Below are 22,706 nucleotides of genomic sequence, written 5' to 3'. Positions count from 1 at the left end.
TTCAGTGCAGGATGTAATGTACATGTGGTCACTTATAAATACCAAATACTTCATTCTAGCATCAAAATCATCTCAGTATCATACACCCAGAAAAGTTATTTTCCTAGTTAAACCATAAACGTACTTAAATTAAGTTAGAAATAATAGTGTAGTGTTACTGTTATGACTGTGTAATTTCTGGGGTTGTGTAACTCTAAAGTTACATATATGTGATCTTCCCTATCTTCTTGGTCTATTAGTTATTCTTCTTCTCAAATATGACATTTAATCTATATGCTCACTATTAGCAATTAACTATTATATTTTTCCCTATTAATTCCTACTGAAGGTTTGCATTGCACAAAAGCTTACGATTGGTTACAATACACAACCACAACTGTACTTAGACAAGAAAATCTATTTTAAGAACCCAATTATGGGACAATTCAGCCAGAGATTTCACACATAAATTCAAGCAGCTGAAGCCACCAGCCCCTATATATCTTATACGGTCCACTGGATGATGGTTAAAAAATAAAGTGATGTCAGGGAGGCTATGACACATTGAACTCAAGACTTAAATCACTATGGCTCTCCAGCATCTTTATTGTATGAACTGAACTTGGATATGCTGCCTCTTAAAGAGTCACAGTCAATTATTATTGATAACTTTTACAGTTGTGTGATACTTCCAATAGCCAGTACAATTACAGAGATGTTAAATAAAGTTCTTATAAATGACATCAATGGATATTTTACAGTACAACAATCTTTGCGCTAAATTTGACAATGAATTGCATGAGCATTCTAGTAAAAAGTCATATAAACTCTATAACTGTATGCATATAACTATAATTATAACCATAGGGGAAGTATATCTAATAATACTTTATTTCAAATATTATTACTATTGTGAAAGGTGTATTGTGTACCCTATTATACAATGCCCTGATTATTTTTATTGAAAGAAGTAAAAAGAAAGAGGAAAGGGAAACTGCTTAAAAACAGCTCTTTAACTTAGATTAAGCAGGTCCTTTATTGACATAAATCTCTCTCTCACACACACACACTCGCACACACAGATAATAAAGCATGCTTTTCATCATGTTTACCTGTTTAAAAAATTGCTTTATGAGCCCCCAGTCTTAAGCAAAAGTATTTAGAAGTAACTTGTTGTTGTATCTAAAGGCAACCATTTGCCATTGAGAGCAAGAGAGCTAAAGTTGTATTAAAAGTAAGCTTGTTACTTTCAAACATTAGAGATTAGATTATTATGAAAAATTATAACACAAACTGGTTGTCAGAGGCATCAGTGGGTATGTTAGCAACAGGGTTAATTGGTTTAGCATTGCAATCTTGGCAGGTGCTGACAAACAACCAAAGTTCAGGATTATTGGGCTTCTTTTAACATGACAAGATAAAGACAACTATCTGGAAATGCAATCCTGTGAACACGTAGGCTATTTAAATGTATTGATCCCAATGACTGCATCCTAAATCTACATCCATTCTTGTGTTTATCAATAAGATAAAGTGCTTGCTGGTAATAATTGCTAATTTAAGGTAACTTTGATAAAATCATGTAAGAATGTAGGTGTGTTCTGTTCATTTCAAAAAAGCAGAAACTTCCTAATCCATTTCCAGAGCACTTCATTTATAATGAGTCCAAACACAGTTTAAAGCTTTTATTTTCCCATTCCCAAATATTAGGTTTCATTGCAACACATTAGCCCTGCAAGAAAAGGAGCAAATTGGGAAGTTATAGTCACAGTATTCTTGTATGCTTAATAAGAAGCAGGGCTTTATCTGATTTGAAATATGCATAGAACCTTGAACCTGATTCATTTTGTGATTTTTTTTATTGTTGTTTCACGTTCTCAAGTTCTCCACTGCTTAATTTAGGAAGAGACTTCAAAGATGCAACTGACATCTTTGAAGCATCGTACGGAAAGTGAATCTGAATAGCCTCTGTTACAAAGGCTTGAATCCAGGATCTAACAAGGCTCAAAAAGCAAATGACCCTGCTACTGCTCCTTCCTCAAAAAGGGTCAGACATAGTTTTGCATTTACAACACAGTCAACTTTGAAATTCTTCCAGATGATATGAAATATTCCATTATAATGAGTGCCATGATTGTTAGCCTGCTGTTTAGAATTTAACGGAGAAATTTAACATCAGCCAATTTAAAATGCACATCTCATCAGAATCTGAACTGGCTCATAACATGGTTGCTTTCTCTCTATAATCCCATTTCTTTTCTTGCCTGGAATGAGCCTTTAAAATGAGATAAAGGGGAAATCATTTAAACGAGGCCAAAAAGAAGCAAAACTGGTCCGATCAGCCACAGAAAGGGACACGTTTCTGGCTCCAATATTCACCTCTTGAATAGATTGTGTTGCCATTTGTCTTCACAGCTACATTCCACTGCTCTTTATTTTTTCAGAACGCAAGAAGCTGAGACCACACAGCATTTGCGCTTTCCCCCCTTCTTCTTCCAAGCTAACTGTACTTAAACTTTGTATCTGATCAACTTAAGTGTATTGGATTTGAAAACAGTTAGTCAATTGTTTTCAGTCCCTAGGTGGTGGTTTATGGTAATGTTTGCATCAATACTAACAAAAGCCATACTGCAGTACAAAGTACATCAAGGAAATGAAAGACAAGGCTGCCTGTTGTCAGCTGTGTCTACAAGAAAGGCAGGATTCAGGACTAGGGCAGAGATCGTTACAGAACCACAAAAATGAATGAACCACAGAAACCAGAGGGCTGATGGTTCACATCAAAGGTGCAGGGGCTGGCTAATGGACAAGGTTGCACACAGGCCACAAGACATGTAACCTGGACTCATCTGGCTACATTAAAAAAGCCAAGAAAGAGAACACACACACACGTATACGAACACAGCCCGATATGGTCTCATAGAATAATCATGAGAACTGAACGATGCGGTTCGTCTGACTGCTTAAGAAAAAAAAATAGCCAACCGTTTTCAGTAAGGGAATATTTGCCTTTGACCATCTGATATGAGACATTTAAAATATTCAGTGGTTGGTTCTCCCCACCCATCATTTCCAGTATGAGATAACAGGTACAGATATTTGAAATGATGTGAAACATAAGTAGCAATGGTTAATTGAAGTATCCTGTAGTTCAAATGCAAACCTAATTTCTCAAAACAATTTATTAATTTCAAGTGGCATTACATGCAAGAAAATCTGTTTCTGTTTTTTTAAAGGTTACATGCAAACAGAGCAATCAACATCACAATAAAAGAGTAGTTTGGGAGGGTAGATCCTCCCCCCATTCTCACTTGTCTGGGCCTACCTTATCATATATAATTTAGGGGGAAAAACAATTAAAGGAACTAAATGCTGCAATAATATGACATTCATACAATGGCATCTATTAATATAAGGAGGTAGTTATCCTTTATTTGAAGCCTAACCTTTGGATACCTGCTGTGCTGCTAGATGTGAGAATGTCAGAGAAAAATAAGTGAAAGCATATCTCGTCATGGGGTAAATTGCCTGTTGAAAAGAATTGTGCTTAGTTTCTCATTTGAATGCTGCTTTCTGCAAGGAAAAAAAGAGAGGAAAAATTGGAAGGATTGTTATCAAGGTACAGACTAATCTTTCCTGGCCAAATGAGAGTGAGAGAGAGCAGGGAGGGGAATATTCATTTGAACAAAAGATGCAAGCCAAAAGGAAAAAGGGAACAACATGTCTCTTTTCCTTGCGGTATATTGATGTTTCAATAGATATTAGGCTTTTTCTCATCAATGGATGAGTTTTAAGAACTATAGCAAACTTGCAAAGCAAAAAAGAAACACGAATCATGAAGAAACAATGGCATACAATGTATCAAGGATTTGCATTTTAATACTAGGGTTTTCTTTTTACTTTTCATTAGAAAAAGTCATATGTAAAATTTACACACAGTATATTCACACAGAATAATGGTGTTAGAACAGACTGATGTATCTGCACCGGAGGTTGGGTTAGTAAATGGTACACATCATTTCATTGTCCTTTCATTTTTCAGCTGAAAAAAAAAATGAGGTGCTCCAAATAAAAGGATGAATCTGACTGTAGCAAGCTTTTAATTAACAGTGTGGTTCAAGCATCAAATATTGTTAGATATTTTATATATCATTTCACATCTATAAAGGTCCTAAGCCAGGAGATTTCAGAACTGCAAATTTGACAGCAAACAATGGTTCTTGTCACATCTGATGCATAAAGATTCTCAATTTCAAACAGGTTATTTTGAAAAGGAAGAGCAGCAAAAAGTTAATGCAAAAGAATACAAGTCAGAAATAACATAGACCCTGAAATAACCACCTTTATGTGACCTACCTTATCTGTTGCAAAATGTAAAGTCCCTGGAGAGGCCTTTCACTAATTTTCTTAGCAAAGTCTTCATTGATACTCAAACCATAAAGGGTTGAATTCATGATTCAATCATTTTATGAATACCCATTTTACAAACATGATAATTTTACAGAGATTATTTTGGTATATCCCATATCATATGTATTCTTATGTATATGTGCAAATAAGTAGTCATAGTTTTGCACAAGACTGTGTGCATTTAATTAACAGCTTAACTACTACGTAGCCTCTACAGAAATGCAGCATTGACACATTTGTTTGGTGTTTTTAAGCAGTGATCATTGGAGGTTTTAGATTGCACCAACTGGTACTTTGTAAAATAGTTCAATGCTGTAATTTTGAATCTAAAAAACCTAGGCAGATCAATAAATTAACCTAAGCAATGCAAGATTCCTTTTGAAGCAAAACATTAATGCAGCTTCAATAATAGGCATGGCTCATACCTGCATTGCCAAATTTCATTACAGGAAGGAATTGTTACAGTTTTATACAAAAAAAAACAAAACAAAAAAACAACCCATTCAAAATGATAAAATGTGTTTGGATAGAATTAAGAAAAAAAAATTCAAGGACATTTGAACGTTAGCTGTCATTATGGTCCAATACACTATTTATTTCTTTGGTATGCATCTCCTGACCTGTATATAAAATTCATAGTTTCAGAAGTGACATGTGCAAGCCTTGGACAACAGGGGAAAAGGCATATTTCCTGACCTTGTAACCATAGCAACCATTTGCTGATTGGTAGCAGGCAGGCGTTCCATCCTTTACCACTGAAGGCAAGTATGTAAGATTGCTGGCTTTGTTTGTGGTTCTTGCTTTATTTACATGCAAACATGAATGCCAGGGTGTTGTTATTGTTGCTTTAAACTAGGTTGGCAAAAATGTATGTGCCTAGAATAGGAAAGGACAATTGTGGTTGGGTGTTCTGCAATCAAATTAACACTAGCATTAATGATTGCATCACATCCTGTTAAGCAAAAATGTGCACGTGCCACCAGGTTAGAAAAAGCCACAGCATCACTTTTTTATGTACTTCTGAGTTTTAAGTGCTCCTAAGACTATTTTTATTATTCCACTTGTTTCATAGTGCAATAGGATCCACTTCGGGTTCAAAATACAAATAAATATAAAAGATAGGCTTTAATTATACCTGTTACTAGCATCTTCTGTTTTTATTATAAAGGAAAAGAATCTTCTTAAGTGATAAAAGTTTGTGTCCTAGAATCACTGAAAAAAACCTTATTGTGCAAAAAAAGAAAGAAGAGGATGAAGAAAAGAAGAAGGAAAAGAAATCAGAAATCTGTTATTGCATCCCTGTGTTCCAGAATTAAAATATTAAATCTTTCCCTTCAAAACCGTAAGCTTAAAGTTCATTAGATTTATGTGAAATTAGTTAGATAATATAACGGCTGAAGCTATAGCAGTTAATATTACAACACTCTCCCTCGTTGTCACCCCTCACCTTTCTTTTTCCCCATATGCATCCACTATAAAAATGAAAATGGAATTCTCTATAACGCCAGGATGGATGAATAATCTATGCTCTGCAGTGGTAGAAGGCTCAGCAAGTATGAAGACACGTTTGTATTTACTGCTGTGTTCTTTATGTAGAGGATATATCTCCAGGTCAGGGTTGCTATTAGGTCTAGAATGGTAAGGGAAGAAAACTCTTTGTTCATGGTGTAGCATTAAGAAATAGTCATACACTCACAATATCGAGATACCCTTTCTGTTGATAAAATATTAATTTCTCTTAGTGCATCAGTCGCTTTTATAAGGACCAAAAAATCTTCTTGTTTAATAAACACTTTAAAAGCTCCAAACCATCTTATTGCATAGTTAGTAGTCATTTATTTGCAAACCCCATTTTTAACTAACATAATATTTCTTTTCCCTCACTCCCAGTAATACTTAGGCATTCTGATGTTTTTTTAACTAGCACGCTTTCAGACTCAATTTTAGCCTAATATTACCTGTGAACTATATATCAGAAACAAAGCATTATGTCAAATTTGGTTTCAAAATATTTAATATTACACATTAATTGCTTACTGCCAAACATCCTTAATTGTCAAGAGATTCCCCCCTCTTCAGATTTTGAATATTTACAACCTACAAGAGGAATAAAATGTTTTAAATGTATAAACATCACCATTGTGTACCTGTCTATTTAAGTAGGAATAATACTGTGAAAATCTAAAATGTTAAATACAAATGCTCATGCTTTGTTCATAGTTACAGATAGCTATGACATCATAGGATGCACATATAAGTAATGGTAGATTTTTTATTCCTTCTGATTAAAAAAAATCAAACATTTGATCCATATGATGAAATATTTTAGGATTTTCTCCTGCTCACAAACACTAGCAAATATATATGTGCATTGAATTACTAGTATCCATAAACCTTTGCTTCCACATTTCAGGTGTTAAAAATTTTACTTTGGAAATGAGAAATGTTATTCCATTTTCTGTGTACAGCAGCATGATTCAGTACTCAGTCCATTTAAGCAAATCTTCTCTCTTTGGGAACTATTTAAAACATGCTGAAATATGGAAATTACTGTTGTTTTCTTTTGTATGTAAAATTAATTATATAATGTATTTGATTAGACACTGCCTCTGAGGAGAAACAATTCAAGGCAGCATTTTGTTTTACGTCAAGTTTTAAAGCATTGTTTTAGTGAATATTTGTAATTTCATATTATACCTGATTCAAATGTACTAAAAAAGCTGGGTGGTAGTGATAGTGGAGGGGTTGATAATTATTTCATGTATGACTATTCACCTGTATACACCTCCAAACCCTCTCTATACATTACATTTAGAAACTGTCTTGAAATCTGCAATCATTTCTTAATACAAATATTTTAAAAGTGCAATATTTTGAAATGGTGAGAAGGCATTAGGTTAGTGAGAGATCTTTCTTTCTTTCTTTCTTTTTCTTTCTTTCTTTCTTTCTTTCTTTCTTTCTTTCTTTCTTTCTTTCTTTCTTTCTTTCTTTCTTTCACAAAAAGGCAGTACTCTTTACATTCATTAGAAAACCATAATATTCATTTTCACCTTTTGTGTATTGTGCAAAATAATTTTAATACAGTAATATCACATGTAAATTAGGTGTATAGTGAAATTTTAAGAAGAGAATTGTCTATATCCAATATAAAAAGCTAGGTAATTTTTTGAAGTGTTGTCAGCATAAATGCAAATGTATGAATCTTGCATCATGAAAGAAAATCAAAAGGATATACTGCATTCACCTAGTGTGTCCTGAACACCATGCTGATTAATACAAAAAACTTCATTAGGGATTTATCTTTAAAACCTTGTGAACTAAAAGAGAACTTGCTTAGTTCTCTTAGCAGCCATTTGTATACATGTTATTCAGATATGTTGTTACTCAGTTCACTTGTTTAGTCAAAATGTTGGAAGGGTGGAGAAAATGCTCCATGTTCCAATCTGAATCCGATTTTCCCCCTTCCACTCTTTGAATATCTAAGCAAGCATGTCGTATTGTATTAATATCATAATTCAAAGGGAAATTTATTAAACCCTCCTCCCAACATTCTCATCAGAGTTAAAAGTTGCAAATTCTAGGTGGCAGAGCCTAGACAGTAATATCAAATTTTAATAACAATTTCTCTTCTTCAGTCAGAGCTACAGTGAAGAAAAGCATAAATTGCTGTGACTGACCGTTAGTTGTTAGAGAAGCAATCTGACTTCTCCACACCCTTATTTCAGTGTGTCTGTTCTGTCCCTCAGCTGTATTAATGATAGCATGAAAGGTCACATGATAAACGAGTGACAAAAATATCAAAACATATTAGCCTGTAGCTTTGTTATCAGTGTATGGCAGAGATGACAGAAAATTGCATTTTTTTCCCTGAATAATTTTGCCTTACATTTTGCTGGCTAGGCAGAGTGAATTAGGGAGAAATTTCTGCTTCTGACTGTTTGTCTCCTTTTCTGACATACTTGAAGTAATAATGTACATTAATAATAGGGTGTATGCACAGGGAAAAGGTAAGAATTCAGAAGAAGACAGGCTGATTCAATTCTACAAGGTGCAATCCTTGTTCCCCCTCTTGCAAAAACAATTTTTGTTGAAAAATATACACCATGCCAAATGTTATTAATGCTAATAATAAGGATCCACAGTGTACTATGGTTACTGCAAAATGAAAGGTGCACATAGAAAACAATTTTAATACAATGAGACTACATTTCACACAATTATACTACTGTGCTTTAAATGTTCACATCCCCTAATTAAATAAAGGCAGGCCCATCAGCATATAATCCAGCCCGTTCTGATGTGGACCCAGTGATTATGAATTAGAGACTGATATTGCCCCTGCTGGTTTACAGCCTGCCAGAAATTGCAGACCCCGGGGAGATGTTGCGAAAAGAAAACAGAAATTTGCAGGAGCATATCAGTCACCATGGTAAGTAGCTACATCCAGGTTTCTCTCTCCTCTAGCAAAGAGAAGCTCAGTCCTTAAGCTCCTAGCAGACCTGAAGGTGCTGTGGTTTCGAAAGACTAGTGACACAGATCACATTTATTATGAAGCTATAAAAATGAACAATTACAATTTCAACAAACTAAAACATGGTTTTTGTGCAGAACTCTTTTCTATTAGCAGTTCCTTGATCACATTTAAATACACTACAAAATTATGGTTTGTTTAGCTAATATTTTATTTGTTTGAATAGTGCAACAACTGTGATCTATTTATAGTTTGATTTCACATTGTGAACTGCCATTTGTGTTAACTATGGCTTGTTGTTACATATAAGTCCAGTACCATAGTTTGTTTCAGCGATGAACTTCAGGTGCCCACCTGACTACAAAGTTGTGTCAAGAGTCAGGAAAAAAAAATAAAAGTCTTCACATGGCTCAGTGACTCTCACTGGTGTTTTTCCAGACTTTACCCTCACTTCCCACACTGTCTTTCAATAGGCTCCTATTTTATCCTCATCCTCTTTAATAAGCTGTACCTCTGTTGCCTTCTCATCTTGCTCTGCAGAAGCTTGGGAACAGTGGCTCTGTTTTGTTGTGTTGTGAAAGGGAACCATTGGCATGTTTATTGACAGCTATCCAGGAATAAGTGTAGAAAACACAACTTTGCTGCTAGCTCTGTTTTTAAGCAAATATGCATTCATGAAAAAGTCAGACATTTCAAAGTAAAGAAAGAATGGGGTCTTGGCCAAACCACGGCTAAATCTTAAATTAAAAGGGGACTCCAGACTGAGAATGGCTAATGTTACAATTCCAAAATATCTACTGTGATAATTGGGTCTCCAATGAACTGGATATTCAATTGTTTAACTCACCAGTGGTATGAAACAATATATATACTTTTTCTTCTCCTACCAGAGGCTGGAGATCATCATGGTTATCTTGACTGCAGTCATTCTAAACAATAATATTGTGTTTCATCCAAACTACTCTTCAGCCAAAATATTCTCCTCTTTTCTCTGCTTCTTTCCTCTTTTCTTTTACCTTGAATGATCACATATAGCAATCCGTACTGTTCATTTCTCATTACATGGCCAAAGATTTCTAGTCTTCTGTATTTTATATGTCTTATTATATCTTGATTCCTCAGTATCGAGTTACATACTCCTTAATTAAGGAAGTAAATTAATTAAAGAAGAAGCTGCTGTGGAACAGAATGTTTCACCATGCTCTTCTCTGAGGAGCCAGATGATATCCACCTGAATGGTAGAATTGTCACAGAGAGCGCAGAGTGCCACCGTTATTCCAGATGAGGACCAATTCACAAAGCAGATGGTCCAAAGGCTGGTTAAACAGACTTCAGCACCCTCCCCTGGCAAGTCTGAACAGCATTTCCTGTTCTGAGGCAGCTTCATTACCAAGGCCACCTTAAATAAGTACTGTACACTTTTACTGTGGCCAGTTATCAGCACCTATCCAAACCCAGTTCTTTCCACAATATCCCATTCAGAAGCAGCATTTCCTGTTCTGAGGCAGTTTGTGGTTGCTCAGATTTCCCTCACTCCGCTCTCATTTCCTCAACATGTGTCACTTTCCGGGTCCAATGGCAGCATGAGAATACAAATTAGGCAAAAGCAATATTAGATGTTGCTGTTGTTTTATTTATATTTCCACACCTGCTCTGTCTGATACCCATGAGAATGATGGGTGACTCAAAATAATATAATAAATAAAATAGTTGTATTTATTTCATTATTAACTTTATATCCCACCTTTCTTCCACAACATGGCATTAAAGTTGACTTAGTATTACAATTACAATAAGACCGAAGGCAATAAAACCATAAGGATTTATTAAAAAAACCAATTAGAAGAAACAAAAAGTCCTCTTTAAACTATATTCTGTCTTAAATGCTTCTCTGAAAAAAGCATCAGATTAACATATAAGGGGTCAGTTTAAACTCTCTTAGGAATTCTTGTGTTTCCATCAGAGGTAGGCTTGTGTCAAGATTATTGTCAAGTCTGAGAGACCCACACAAACCACTCAGCCACACTGCCCAAACTTTCCTGGTGTGAGTGAATTCCAAGAGAACCAGGTTTGATGATGGGTGGATAATATCTTTCTCCTTGGTATCCCTCCCAAACCTTTGAGTCACACTGACTACTCAGTCTTCCAGGGGGTTACCAGGTTTAATCATATAGCCTGTATACCAATCCTGCCTTGTAGGAATACCAAAATACCTGCAAAATGTAAAGATCAGTGACTGAGGCAGGGCCCTTTTTAGTACCAACAACTCCTCTTTTCCCAAAATAACCAAACAGCTGTAAAAAAATTATTTCATTATTTTATGGAAGATGTTGGAAAAAGAAGTTAAAAAGAATAAAATTCCAAACAATTTCAAAGATAGTTTCAAAAGCCCCAAAAGCAGTCAAAGGCATGGAGTGCAACTGAAACCATCATCTCCCTATTTTCCAGTTTCTTGACACCTTGCATGGGAGAGTATAGTCTTTAATGGTTTAAGATGGCTCTGATATTCCATGTCCCAAGTCATATAGTGCTTTACATATCTTAACAAGCATTGGTAATGGTTTCAGGGAGCAAAGGAATGACCTATGAAACTGCATGAGCAAAACCAAAGGAAAACTAATAAATTTAAAACTAATAAATTCATGTTTGCTTCAGAATATGTGTACAATGGTGCCTCGCTAGACAGTTACCCCACATGACAGTTTTTTCGCTAGACATTGACTTTTTGCGATCGCTATTGTGATTTGCAAAACAGTGATTCCTATGGGGGAATTTCGCTGGACAATGTTTGGTCCCTGCTTCGCAAACCGATTTTTGCTAGACAACGATTTTGACAGCTCCTTCCGCACTCGCAAAACGGGTGATTTCGGGACCTAAGCTTCGCAAGACAGCTATTTAAACAGCTGATCAGTGGTTCGCAAAGCAGCTTTCCTATGTCTGATCTTCGCTAGACAACAACGATTCTTCCCCATTGGAACGCATTAAACAGGTTTCAAAGCATTCCAATAGGGAAATGCTTTTCGCTAGACAATGATTTCGCTAAACAGCGATTTCAGTGGAACGGATTATCATTGTCTAGCGAGGCACCACTGTATATTAACCTACATCTTCAGGTATCGTAGTTGGTTGTATCCCATGCAGAAGTGGTGTCCAAAGACGTAGACATTGTTGCTAAAACATACTAATACAGTTACTGGATGGAGACTTGTAGTAAGGGAGTCACAAGTACCTTGTGACTTGTAGGTTGATAGTTTGGCCACAGTTACCTGGGCCAACTGAAGTTTTCAAGTACTTTTCAAAGGAAGCACCATATACAGCGTGTTAAATTAATTTGATAGAATGTATATACTTGACAAGTGGATGTAGAAAAGTACCTTTGTTTTACAAAAAAAAATGCATACAAAGTCATAGTTGATACTGAACATACACAAATAGTATGTGAAGTTTGAAAAAGTCACATTTGTTAAAAAAGAAATATGCTAAAAACGTGAGTAGATTTTTTTCCTTTAAAGAAACAAACACCAGGACTGAATATAAAGTTGTGAAAAGGACAAGTTCACAGAAATGCATAGGTCTACACAGGTTTTGAGAACTGTGCTATGAAAATAAACTTTTCCAAGCAATGCTATTGATCATGTTCCTTATCAACCAAGAGGGATGAGCCCACTCTCCATAAAATAAATTTAGATGACATTGCTGAAGTTGCTAAATATTTACAAGACTGTTCTTCTGCACACTCTTTTTCCGGCTGGCCCATGGTAAGCTAAGCAATGAAACTGTGTTTAAATGGCAGGGAAGAACAAACAAGCATGTGAAAGGAACTACAGTGGTGCCTTGCTTAATGACATTAGTTCGTTCCAGCAAAATCGCTGTAGAGCAAAACCGTCGTCAAACGAAATTAAAAAACCCATTGAACGCATTAAAACCCTGTTAATGCATTCCAGTGGGCTAAAAACTCACTGTCCAGTGAAGATCCTCCATATGGTGGCCATTTTCGATGCCTATATAGCGAGGAATCCGTCCCTAAGCACAGCAGAGAGCCATTTTGAGCACCCAGTGGCCATTTTGAAAACCCGACGATCAGCTGTTTTGATCATCATAATGTGAAGAATCGGTTCCTGAAGCTGGGAACTGATCTTCGCAAAGCGAAAAAACCCATTTAGACCATTGTTTTGCGATTGCAATTGTGATCGCAAAAACATCGTCGTGAAGCGGATTCATCGTAATGTGCTGAATCGTTAAGCAGGGCACGACTGTATGGTATTTTTGCTTATGTGTGAGCCTGATTCAGATATATTCCACAAACAAATGTTAAAACATACCTATGGCAACTTAGTCTCATATAGAAGAAATTTCACTGAAGATGAAATTAGTAGAACCATCCAAACATGAATGGTAATGCCATTCTGAAACAAAATCTAGATATGGCTTTTTTGCTTTAATTAAAAAAATGTTGCACAATATTTTAAATTTCTTTCTCTTTCAGAAAAATTGCTAAACTCCCATGGGAAAATCAACACCTCTACCACTATTCCAGGAAAAATTAACAAGAATTTTGAGTGAAATCTCACATGAAGCAAGAGTTTCATACCAGCAAATGTAATACAACTTCAGAGCTCCACTTGATAACTTCTCAATTTCTCCATAGTTTTTAAGGGAAAATATCCAAAACATATGTAATCTCCATAGCTCTGTGATTAATCTTTCCAGTCTTAAATGTTGTTTCTTGACATAGATATACTGAGATATGCTATCAAGTTAAGATGTATTCCCCAAAATATTAGAAATATAACTGTTACTGAAACATGGCTTTTTAAAAATTAGTGTTTCAGCTTCTTGCTAAGCTTTAAATGCTTGTAACCAGAGTGGTGGAATACAGATTGCTCACCTTTTGAAAAAAAAAACAATGGTTACTGTGTGAGAATTTCACTTCCTTTTTTTAAATAAATACTTTCCTAAATGCATGCATTTCTTTGCAAAACCAGTGGAAAGAACTTGAGATTTCAACATTTTGAAAATGGAAGAAAGCAGACCAGGCAAACATACTATCCAGGTAGAAGACTTTGGATATTTATCAAAGGTGGGCATTTTCGGCAGGTCATGCTGGTTTGTTTAATGGCCAGTTCAACACTTCCAAGTCCTGCTTCCTCCAGCACAGTGGTCCCCAACCTTGGGCCTCCAGATGTTCTTGGACTCCAACTCCCAGAAGCCTTCACCATCACCCCTGCTGCCCAGGATTTCTGGGAGTTGAAGTCCAAGAACATCTGGAGGCCCAAGGTGGGGACCACTGCTCCAGCAGACACCCACTCAGAGGCAGGGGCCTGGTTTCCCTACCCTGCCTCCTCCACCTGTTGGAGGAGGTGGGGCTTTGAAGCACCAAACATCTGTTCAGCTGTAAAATGAACCACTGTACTAGCAGTTTGTGCCAATCTCTAATTTAGATCTTAAAATATTGGGTTGAATTATGTGCCCACCTTTCTAAGGCTCAATTAGGTTTGCTGCTTCTTTTCTTTTCTTACATGCTCCTCATCTTTAATTGCTACATGGCATGAAGGTATGACGTAATCCTCTCCATGCTGGGAAAAGCAGTTCCTGTAGAATTGGCCAATGTAAGAACTTTCCAAAATCCACAAACTTCTTATAAATTCAAGGGAAAGAATTTTAAATTTAAAAACATTGGAGTATGGAAAGATACAAAACTGATGGATTTGTCTGTCTGTCTGCAGAAACTTATAAAATTCTGCTAATTCATCGTCGTCGTTTAGTCGTGTCCGACTCTTCATGACCCCATGGAACAGAGCACGCCAGGCCTTGCTATCTTCCACTGCCTCCCGGAGTTCTGTCAAATTCATGTTGGTTGCTTCGATGACACTGTCCAACCATCTCATCCTCTGTCGTCCCCTTCTCCTCTTGCCTTCACACTTTCCCAACATTAAGGTCTTTTCCAGGGAGTCCTCTCTTCTCATGAGATGGCCAAAGTATTGGAGCCTCAGCTTCAGGATCTGTCCTTCCAGTGAGCACTCAGGGTTGATTTCCTTTAGAATTGATAGGTTTGTTCTCCTTGCAGTCCAGGGGACTCTCAAGAGCCTCCTCCAGCACCACAATTCAAAGGCATCAATTCTTCGGCGGTGAGCTTTCTTTATGGTCCAGCTCTCACTTCCATACATCACTCCAGGGAAAACCATAACTTTGACTATTCGGACTTTTGTTGGCAAGGTGATGTCTCTGCTTTTTAAGATGCTGTCAAGGTTTGTCATCGCTTTCCTCCCAAGAAGCAGGCGTCTTTTAATTTCGTGGCTGCTGCCACCATCTACAGTGATCATGGAACCCAAGAAAGTAAAATCTGTCACTGCCTCCATATATTCCCCCTCTATTTCCTAGGAGGTGATGGGACCAGTGGCCATGATCTTAGTTTTTTTGATGTTGAGTTTCAGGCCGTTTTTTTTCATTCTCCTCTTTCAGCCTCATTACAAGGTTCTTTAATTCCTCCTCACTTTCTGCCATCAGAGTGGTATCATCTGCATATCTGAGGTTGTTGATATTTCTTTCGGCAATCTTAATTCTGGCTTAATTCTGCTAATTCACATAGTATCAAAATAGCAGATATTCACTAGGAGAAAAATTTATTAGAACACTATTCTGTGAGTATGTCACAGGCTCTGAGTACATGAGTGAGCTTTAGTTATCTGCTTCAAACTTGTTGCTGAACCATCACAATCATTGTGCCATAGGGAACAGTGATCAAGATGGAGTGAAAGCACATAATCCTCTCCTATTGTTTAAAATGTTTCTTAAATCAATATGGAAGAGATTGTCAGCATTACCACCTCCCTGTAATAAACCAAATACAGATTCCTTCCTGTCTACATTGTCACCCTTCAACACTTATTATTTCAGATTTACCCAAATTGTCTGTGTTTTATGTTCAGTATGGATTGTGTCAGTCAAAAATAAAGACATCATAGCACTATATTAGAAGTACTCTGTAGAGCTAAAGAATGTTTATTTACTCACACAACTAAATAGTTCCACATTGGCACTGGAAAGCAGAGTTGCTTAATGGGTGCTGGGTGGCACACAGAGTTATGGCCTTCAAGTCAGGAGAATGTCCCTTGGGGGGCTCAGAAACAACACTTTATGGTGCTACCACTCACCACCATTTTCTACTTGATACAATTGTCTCATTCTGCCCAGAGGTAGAGCTGGCCCTGCAAAAAAAAAAAAAAAAACACACACACACAAAAAACTACTGTTCTACCACACACATCCGCCATACCACCATTGGCACGTCCAACTTTATTTGATTTCAAAAGTTAACTAAGTCTGGTCTTGTTTGTATTTGGATGAGAAATTACCAGCGTGTCACCAGGAATCTCCAGGTAGGGTTAGGAAAGAATCTAGTCTGAAACCTTGGAGAACCACTGTCAGTTAGATATGACAAGAATGGACATGTGGTCTAACTCAGTACAAGGTTGCCTTCCTATCTTTGTAGCCAGTATCTAGTACAGTGGTGCCTCGCATAATTTTAATTGGTTAAAAAAAAACGTTATGTGAAACATCGTTATGCGAAACACCATTTTCCATAGGAATGCATTGGAAACCGGTTAATCCGTTCCAATAGGCACGGATTGCCGTCCTTAAGCGAAAAAACCCATAGGAAACATCGTTAAACGATACAATGTTTCTTCCATTGGAATGTATTGAAGCTGACTCAATATATTTCAATGGCTTTGGGAAGTCAATTTTTGCAAATTTAAGTGTGTCATAAAAGGGTCAAAAATGGTTTTAAATGCTTGGATTAGCTTCTGCACCCTCTAAAATGGATGCAAAAGTTAATTTGGCTTTGATCTGACTATTCGTTAATTAATGGTGAATTTCCCCCCCCCCAACTTTTGACAGCTGTCAAAATCTGACAGCTCCATTATTTCCTATGGGGGAAGAAAAAATTCACAAAAAATTAATGAAGACTCAGCAACTGTTATAAATGCTTGGATTCGTTAGAGGACCCCCTAAGTCATGTGCAAACCTGATTTGGCTTTGATCTGAACTTTCGTTAATTTATGGCGAATTGTTTTCTCCCCCATAGGAAAGCATGGAGCTGTCAGATTTTGACAGGTCCATTGGTTCCTATGGGCCGAAAAAAAAAATTAACCATAAATTAACGAAAAATCAGATCAAAGCCAAATCAGGTTTGCACATGACTTAGGGGCTCCTCTAACGAATCCAAGCATTTAGAACCATTTTTGACCCTTCTAAGACACTTTTTTAATTGAAAAAGGAAACATCATTAAGTGAAGCAGGGGACCTAAAATCGCATTCGTTATGCGAAGCATGGTCCCAAACTTCGCTAAGCGAAAATCGCCCATAGGAAACATCATTATACGGTGCATATTATTTTCTAAAAAAACACATCGTTATGCGAATTCATCGCTAAACGAGGCAATCGTTAAGCAAGGCACCACTGTACTATTGATTTAAAAGCCATACAAACATTATTGGATATAGCTTCCCTTTGTTTGAGCCTTCCACAAGAAGAGCCTCCTGGTGCTATTGGTAGCTTGTGCTGCCATGGCCCATTTGCTAGTGGTGGGCTGAGTAGTTTGATGGACAGTGGTTTAGGAAGACACTGCCACAAACTGGTTTCAATGATCTCAGTGTTGTCTTCACTGATTAACAACAGCTCTCAGGTTTCAGAAAAGGGTCTTCTCCTACCAGGACATATTGGAGAGTGAACCTGAGCTTTTCTGCATTTAAAAAACATCCTTTGCTAGGTGTCTTACCTATCTGCCAAGTGCCAACATCAGCCTGGCATACTTGTCTCTACTATGTGCTTAGCAGTGAATTCTTAGGCCCTAGGCACTTGAATGAAACATGTAAAGAAATCACCAAACTTTCATTGTAACTACATTCTTTGTTGGATGCCCTAAAGCCAAATATAACTTGTCAGGGTATGTGGAAATCCCACAAGAAAATGACAAAGATCATTTGCTAGGGGAAGACAATTAGGCACCCACTTCCTTTCCACACCTTTAATTGACAACTGGCTTTATTTCCATAAAACAATTAGTGGTATAATTTAGAAGCAGAAGTGAAAGAGGAGGTGGCAGTATCAGCAACTGCTTGGGTGGTGCTGGGTTGCCTCCAGATCAGTAGCCTAAGACGAAGCCAGAGGAAGACACAGAGGCCCCATTTCTGGCCAATGGTCATTCAGCACAGGCCCTATTGGTCTATGTGCAAATCATACAGAGGAATGATGGATAAGCCTGTTTGATACCAATTGTTGGACAGCATGTAACTGGCCATGATGGCTGAGGCATTTTGAGAGTTATATTATGGAAAAATTACATTTCCAAGATCTGACCCAGTGCTACCTAATATGGATGGCCATGTTCTCCAAGGCCTTAGGAAGAAAACTTCTGCATCAGTAGTTCTCAGCCTTTGGCCATCCAGATGTTACAGACATCAGCTCCCAGAAACCCCAGCCAGCAGGAGTTAGAGTCAGGGATTCCTGGGGTCCAAATCCAAAATTACCAGACTACCGTAAGTTGTGAATCATTGTTTCACATCATCAGCTAAAGGGTGTTTTTTTTAAAAAAAAAATAAAAAATAAAAATCAGAATCAAAACTAGAGATGCCAGGAAGGTAACCCAAATCTACAATTGAGCTTTTGCCATCTTATCTTGAGCTCAATCACCTTTACAGGGCTCCCCCCCCCCCAATCTGCTTTCCAATCAGATCTAGCCTCTCAGACCCCTCAAATAAAAAGCGGAAGAGAGGCAAATGTCATGAAAGAGGATGTCAAAACAGCCAGTAAGTTTCTAATTCCCACTGTCTGCAAACAGATTCGGCACCAGTTGTAGTCCAATTAACTGCAAGAGTTCACAGGTAGCATTACAGAGATCACCATAAGAGACAATTCCATTTAAAACCCTTTATATATGCTTTTAGAAGTCATTTCATACATCAGCAAAAGCAAACAGAGCCAGGAAGCAGTTGGGAAGAAGAAAATGACAGATGATAAAAGCCCCACATCCAGCATAAACCATGCCTTGCACACTCAATAATCCACAGGTCCTTGGAATTATGAGGGTATTCACAATTTACTTAATAAATTTCACTTTCCAACAGAAGATCTCTTCAAGCTCTTCCTTATTAAGAGTTGAACTGTATGGATTTTCTTTTTTAAAAAAGTTTTGTTCAGCCAGCAGATTCACTGCTTATTGTGTATAATGACAGTGAGAAATATCACATTATCTTGGACAAAGACATAGACAAATGTGGAAAGCTGTGACTCGAGTAGTGCATTGAAAGAAGTTTCAGAACACATTTCAGAACAGCACTCTCCTGCACATTTCTTCGCAGGATGGATTGATTCAGCAATCATGGTTTATAATCAGGACGAAATATCTTTTCACATACTGTCCCTATGGTTGTCTATGGCATATTTAGGACACTATTTAGGGCGGCTTCTCATTTAGAACCCTGATCGAAATGAATTGCTGCTCTGAAAAAGAATGGAACAAAGTAGGTGTTCTTGACCCCAAGAGCCAATTTTACATAACAGGAGAACTGTGTTGCTTATGACTGCTTGTATATGTGGGATCAGGTTTCTGGCTTGTCTTTGGTTCTTATTTCTGTTTTCATTGTAGTTTTGTAACTATACATATAAAAAGAGGGCACTTTTTTTCATGTGGTGGTAACCCAGCTTCAGAAAGTTCTCCCTAAGGATGTCTGACTAGTTGCAATAACTCTTTCTATTCCAGGTCAAGATAATTTTTTATTACCATAGGTATTTTAGATAAGTTTCACTGTCTTTACATTACCGTTTTATGGGTTTTTTTTTCCACTCTCAGTTTCATTAGTGTATGAAGGAGAACTTTTGACCTTTTTGATGGTAAAAGTTCCAGGCCCATGAAGGCGGAAAGATTTATACATATATACATTTATATACATTTATATATACATTTATATTTATATTTATATTTATATTTATATTTATAAATAAATTAAAATAATTTTTAGAAGTTAAATAAACAAATATGTGATACATGTTGCTCTTATTTGGTGGTGTTTTAATTATACTCCACCTGGAATCTGTCAGGATGAAGGGCAGTCTAGAAAGTTGCAAAATAAATTGATCATATTTGGAATATTTTGCTTCATAATGATTGCTTAAACTACTCAGCACAATATATTTATGAACTTTCTGATGTTTGTTGTCTAGATTTTTCAAGGAAATAGAAAGTTTATTATTAAAACCTTAATACAATGACATTCATTATTACAATTTGTTAACTCCTTAGGGATCATCTCTGTGAATGGAAAGTTTAGGGCACGGCCATGCAATGATTTTGCTCTTAGTTCTAGCAGGGGTTCCAGAGCACAGCTCTGAAGAATCCTGTAAGCGATGCTGTGGTGTAAATCACTCTTAGTGATGGGACTTTTGGATTAAACCTGAATGGTAAAAAATATCAAAGAGTTCCTTTTTAAATTTTCCGAGTCTTTCATAGCTTTATGATAGAAATACGAAAGAGTCAGGATTCCAAAAGACACGTTAATGAAACTTACAATAATAGAATAATGAAGTTGGAAGGCGGCCATTGAGGCTAACCCCCTGCTCAATGCAGGAATACAAATCAAAGGATATCTGCCAGATGGTTGCTTAAATTTCTCTTAAATGCCTTCAGCATTGGAGCACTCACCACCTTTGAGGTAATTGATTCCATTGCTGTGCTGCTCTAACAATTAGGAGTTTTTTCCTGATATTCAACCAAAATCTGGCTTCCTGTCGCTTCAGCTGATTATTACATATCCTGAACAGATCCTGCCCCTCCTCTGTACGACAGCCTTCCAAGTATTTGAGAAGTGCTATCATATCTCCCCTCAATCTTCTTTTCTCAAGGCTAAACGTATCCAGTTCTTTTAGTCTTTCCTCATAGGGCTTGTTTTCTGGCTCCCTGATCAACCTTGTCGCCCTCCTCTGAACTTGTTCCAATTTGTTGGCATCCTTCTTTAAATGAGGTGTCCAGAACTGGACACAGTACTCAAGATGAGGCCTATCTGGCACTGAATAGAGGGGAGCTAGTACCTCGCAGAATTTGGAGAGTATACTTCTCTTAGTGCAGTTTAAAATATCATTCATCTTTTGGTAGCCACATCACATTGTCAACTCAAATTCAGCTTGTTATCTATGATGATTCCAATATCTTTTTAACTTATATTGCTAAGCTAGATATCCCCCATATCGTAACTGTGTGTTGCTTTCTTTTTCCTAGGTGCAGTACTTTGCACTTATCTCTGTTTAATTTTATTCTGTTGTTTTCAGCTCAGTGCTCAAGCCTATCAAAATCTTTTTGAATTTTGTTTCTGTCCGGGGTATTACCTATTTTGTGTTATCCACAAATTTGTGGATTTTGTGTCAACCACAAATTTGATTAGCGTTCCCTATATCCCCTGATCCAGGTCACTAATATAAATGTTGAAGAGCACAGGGCCCAGGACTAAGTCCTGGGGTACCTCACTTGCTACCTCCACCAAGTTTGAGAAGGAGCCATTAATTATCACCCTCTGAGTACGATCCTATAGCCAACTGTTCTATCCAGCCCACACCTAGTTAGCTTGCTAATCAGAATATCATGGGGCACTTTGTCAAGAGCTTTTCTGAAGTCAAGATATACTTTGTCTACAGCATTCCCTCTGTCTCTCAATGAGGTTCCATGATCAAAAAACGAGATCAAATTAGTTTGGCAGGATTTGTTCTTGACAAATCCATGTTGGCTTCCAGTTATTACTGCATTGTTTTTGACTGCTTTCAGAGTGGCTAGAATCAAGTCAAAGATAGCTAGCCTTCTAGTTTCTTTCTCCACTATTTGTGGGAGAAAATTATCCGCCACACGAGCTAGGAATTACTTGGCAGAATTGACTCCCAACAGATATCAGGATAAATGAAATCTCCCATCACTACTATATCACATCTCTTTGAAATGCTTGCAATTTGTTTTTCAAATGTTTCATCCACATGGATGAATTTCTTATGTATTTTGTATCACCTAGCTGTTTTGCCTTTTTTAAAATTGACTTTTGGAGAGATTCCTTCCTCCACCTATTTTCCTTTATTGTTGCCTGGAATGCTTGCCTGTCCTCCTTTCCCTTCACCTTTCAGGTGGACTACTACTGCCTACGCTGCTGGACTGAAAGTATCAAAATAGTAAGAAGGAGAGCTGTCTCTCCAACCCCTTGTAGATGTAATATATTACTTCCCAGCTTGTAAGCAATGTATTACATGTAGTGATGTTACCTATGAACCATTACATTTAGGTATACTGAGGAGAAAATAAAAACTTTTGCATGTAACATAGCGTCAGATAACACGACTACTAGCATTTTATGTTTTTGCATGATTGTTACTTTTACCTTGGAAACAGAATGTTCTGAAGTGATTTTATCTTACTTTGCTTACTTATTTGACTCTTTTGCCTGCCTTACCCCTGTGTGTACCTCCATTGTGTAACAGGAAGATTTACCTTGGCATTTTGTTTATTTATTTAATTTATATACCACCTGTTTCCTAGTGCATGGGTCCACAGTAGTTCACAAAACTATAGTATTTGAAGGAAATTAAGCATACAATAATGAAAGACTTCTACATCAAAACTACTGAAAACAATTCAAAAAGAAAAAAGAGCAGTATCCCCATTAAAAGTTCTTATCACTGCATCTCGCTATGTTACAAAAAGCTTGTCTAAAGAGAGACATCTTTGCCTGCCAGCAGATTAGCTGAGAGGGTCACTCAAGCCTCGCAGGGAATGGAGTTTCACAGTTTGGGAACAGCTGCTGCAAAATTTGT

General features: G+C 37.0%; 1 long non-coding RNA gene across 1 annotated transcript; it reads left to right on the top strand.

The window, feature by feature from the left end:
* Positions 1-5,029: 5,029 nt before the first annotated feature.
* LOC110075884 (uncharacterized) lies at positions 5,030-13,824 on the top strand. The gene is made up of 5 exons (XR_013545290.1): positions 5,030-5,154; positions 5,597-5,731; positions 5,898-5,942; positions 8,742-8,818; positions 13,347-13,824. It is a non-coding gene; the product is annotated as an uncharacterized LOC110075884 (long non-coding RNA).
* Positions 13,825-22,706: the final 8,882 nt, after the last annotated feature.

The sequence above is a fragment of the Pogona vitticeps genome, chromosome 4 (assembly GCF_051106095.1).
Source record: "Pogona vitticeps strain Pit_001003342236 chromosome 4, PviZW2.1, whole genome shotgun sequence".
Taxonomy (NCBI): domain Eukaryota; kingdom Metazoa; phylum Chordata; class Lepidosauria; order Squamata; family Agamidae; genus Pogona; species Pogona vitticeps.
This window is presented reverse-complemented; position numbering and strand designations above follow the sequence as displayed.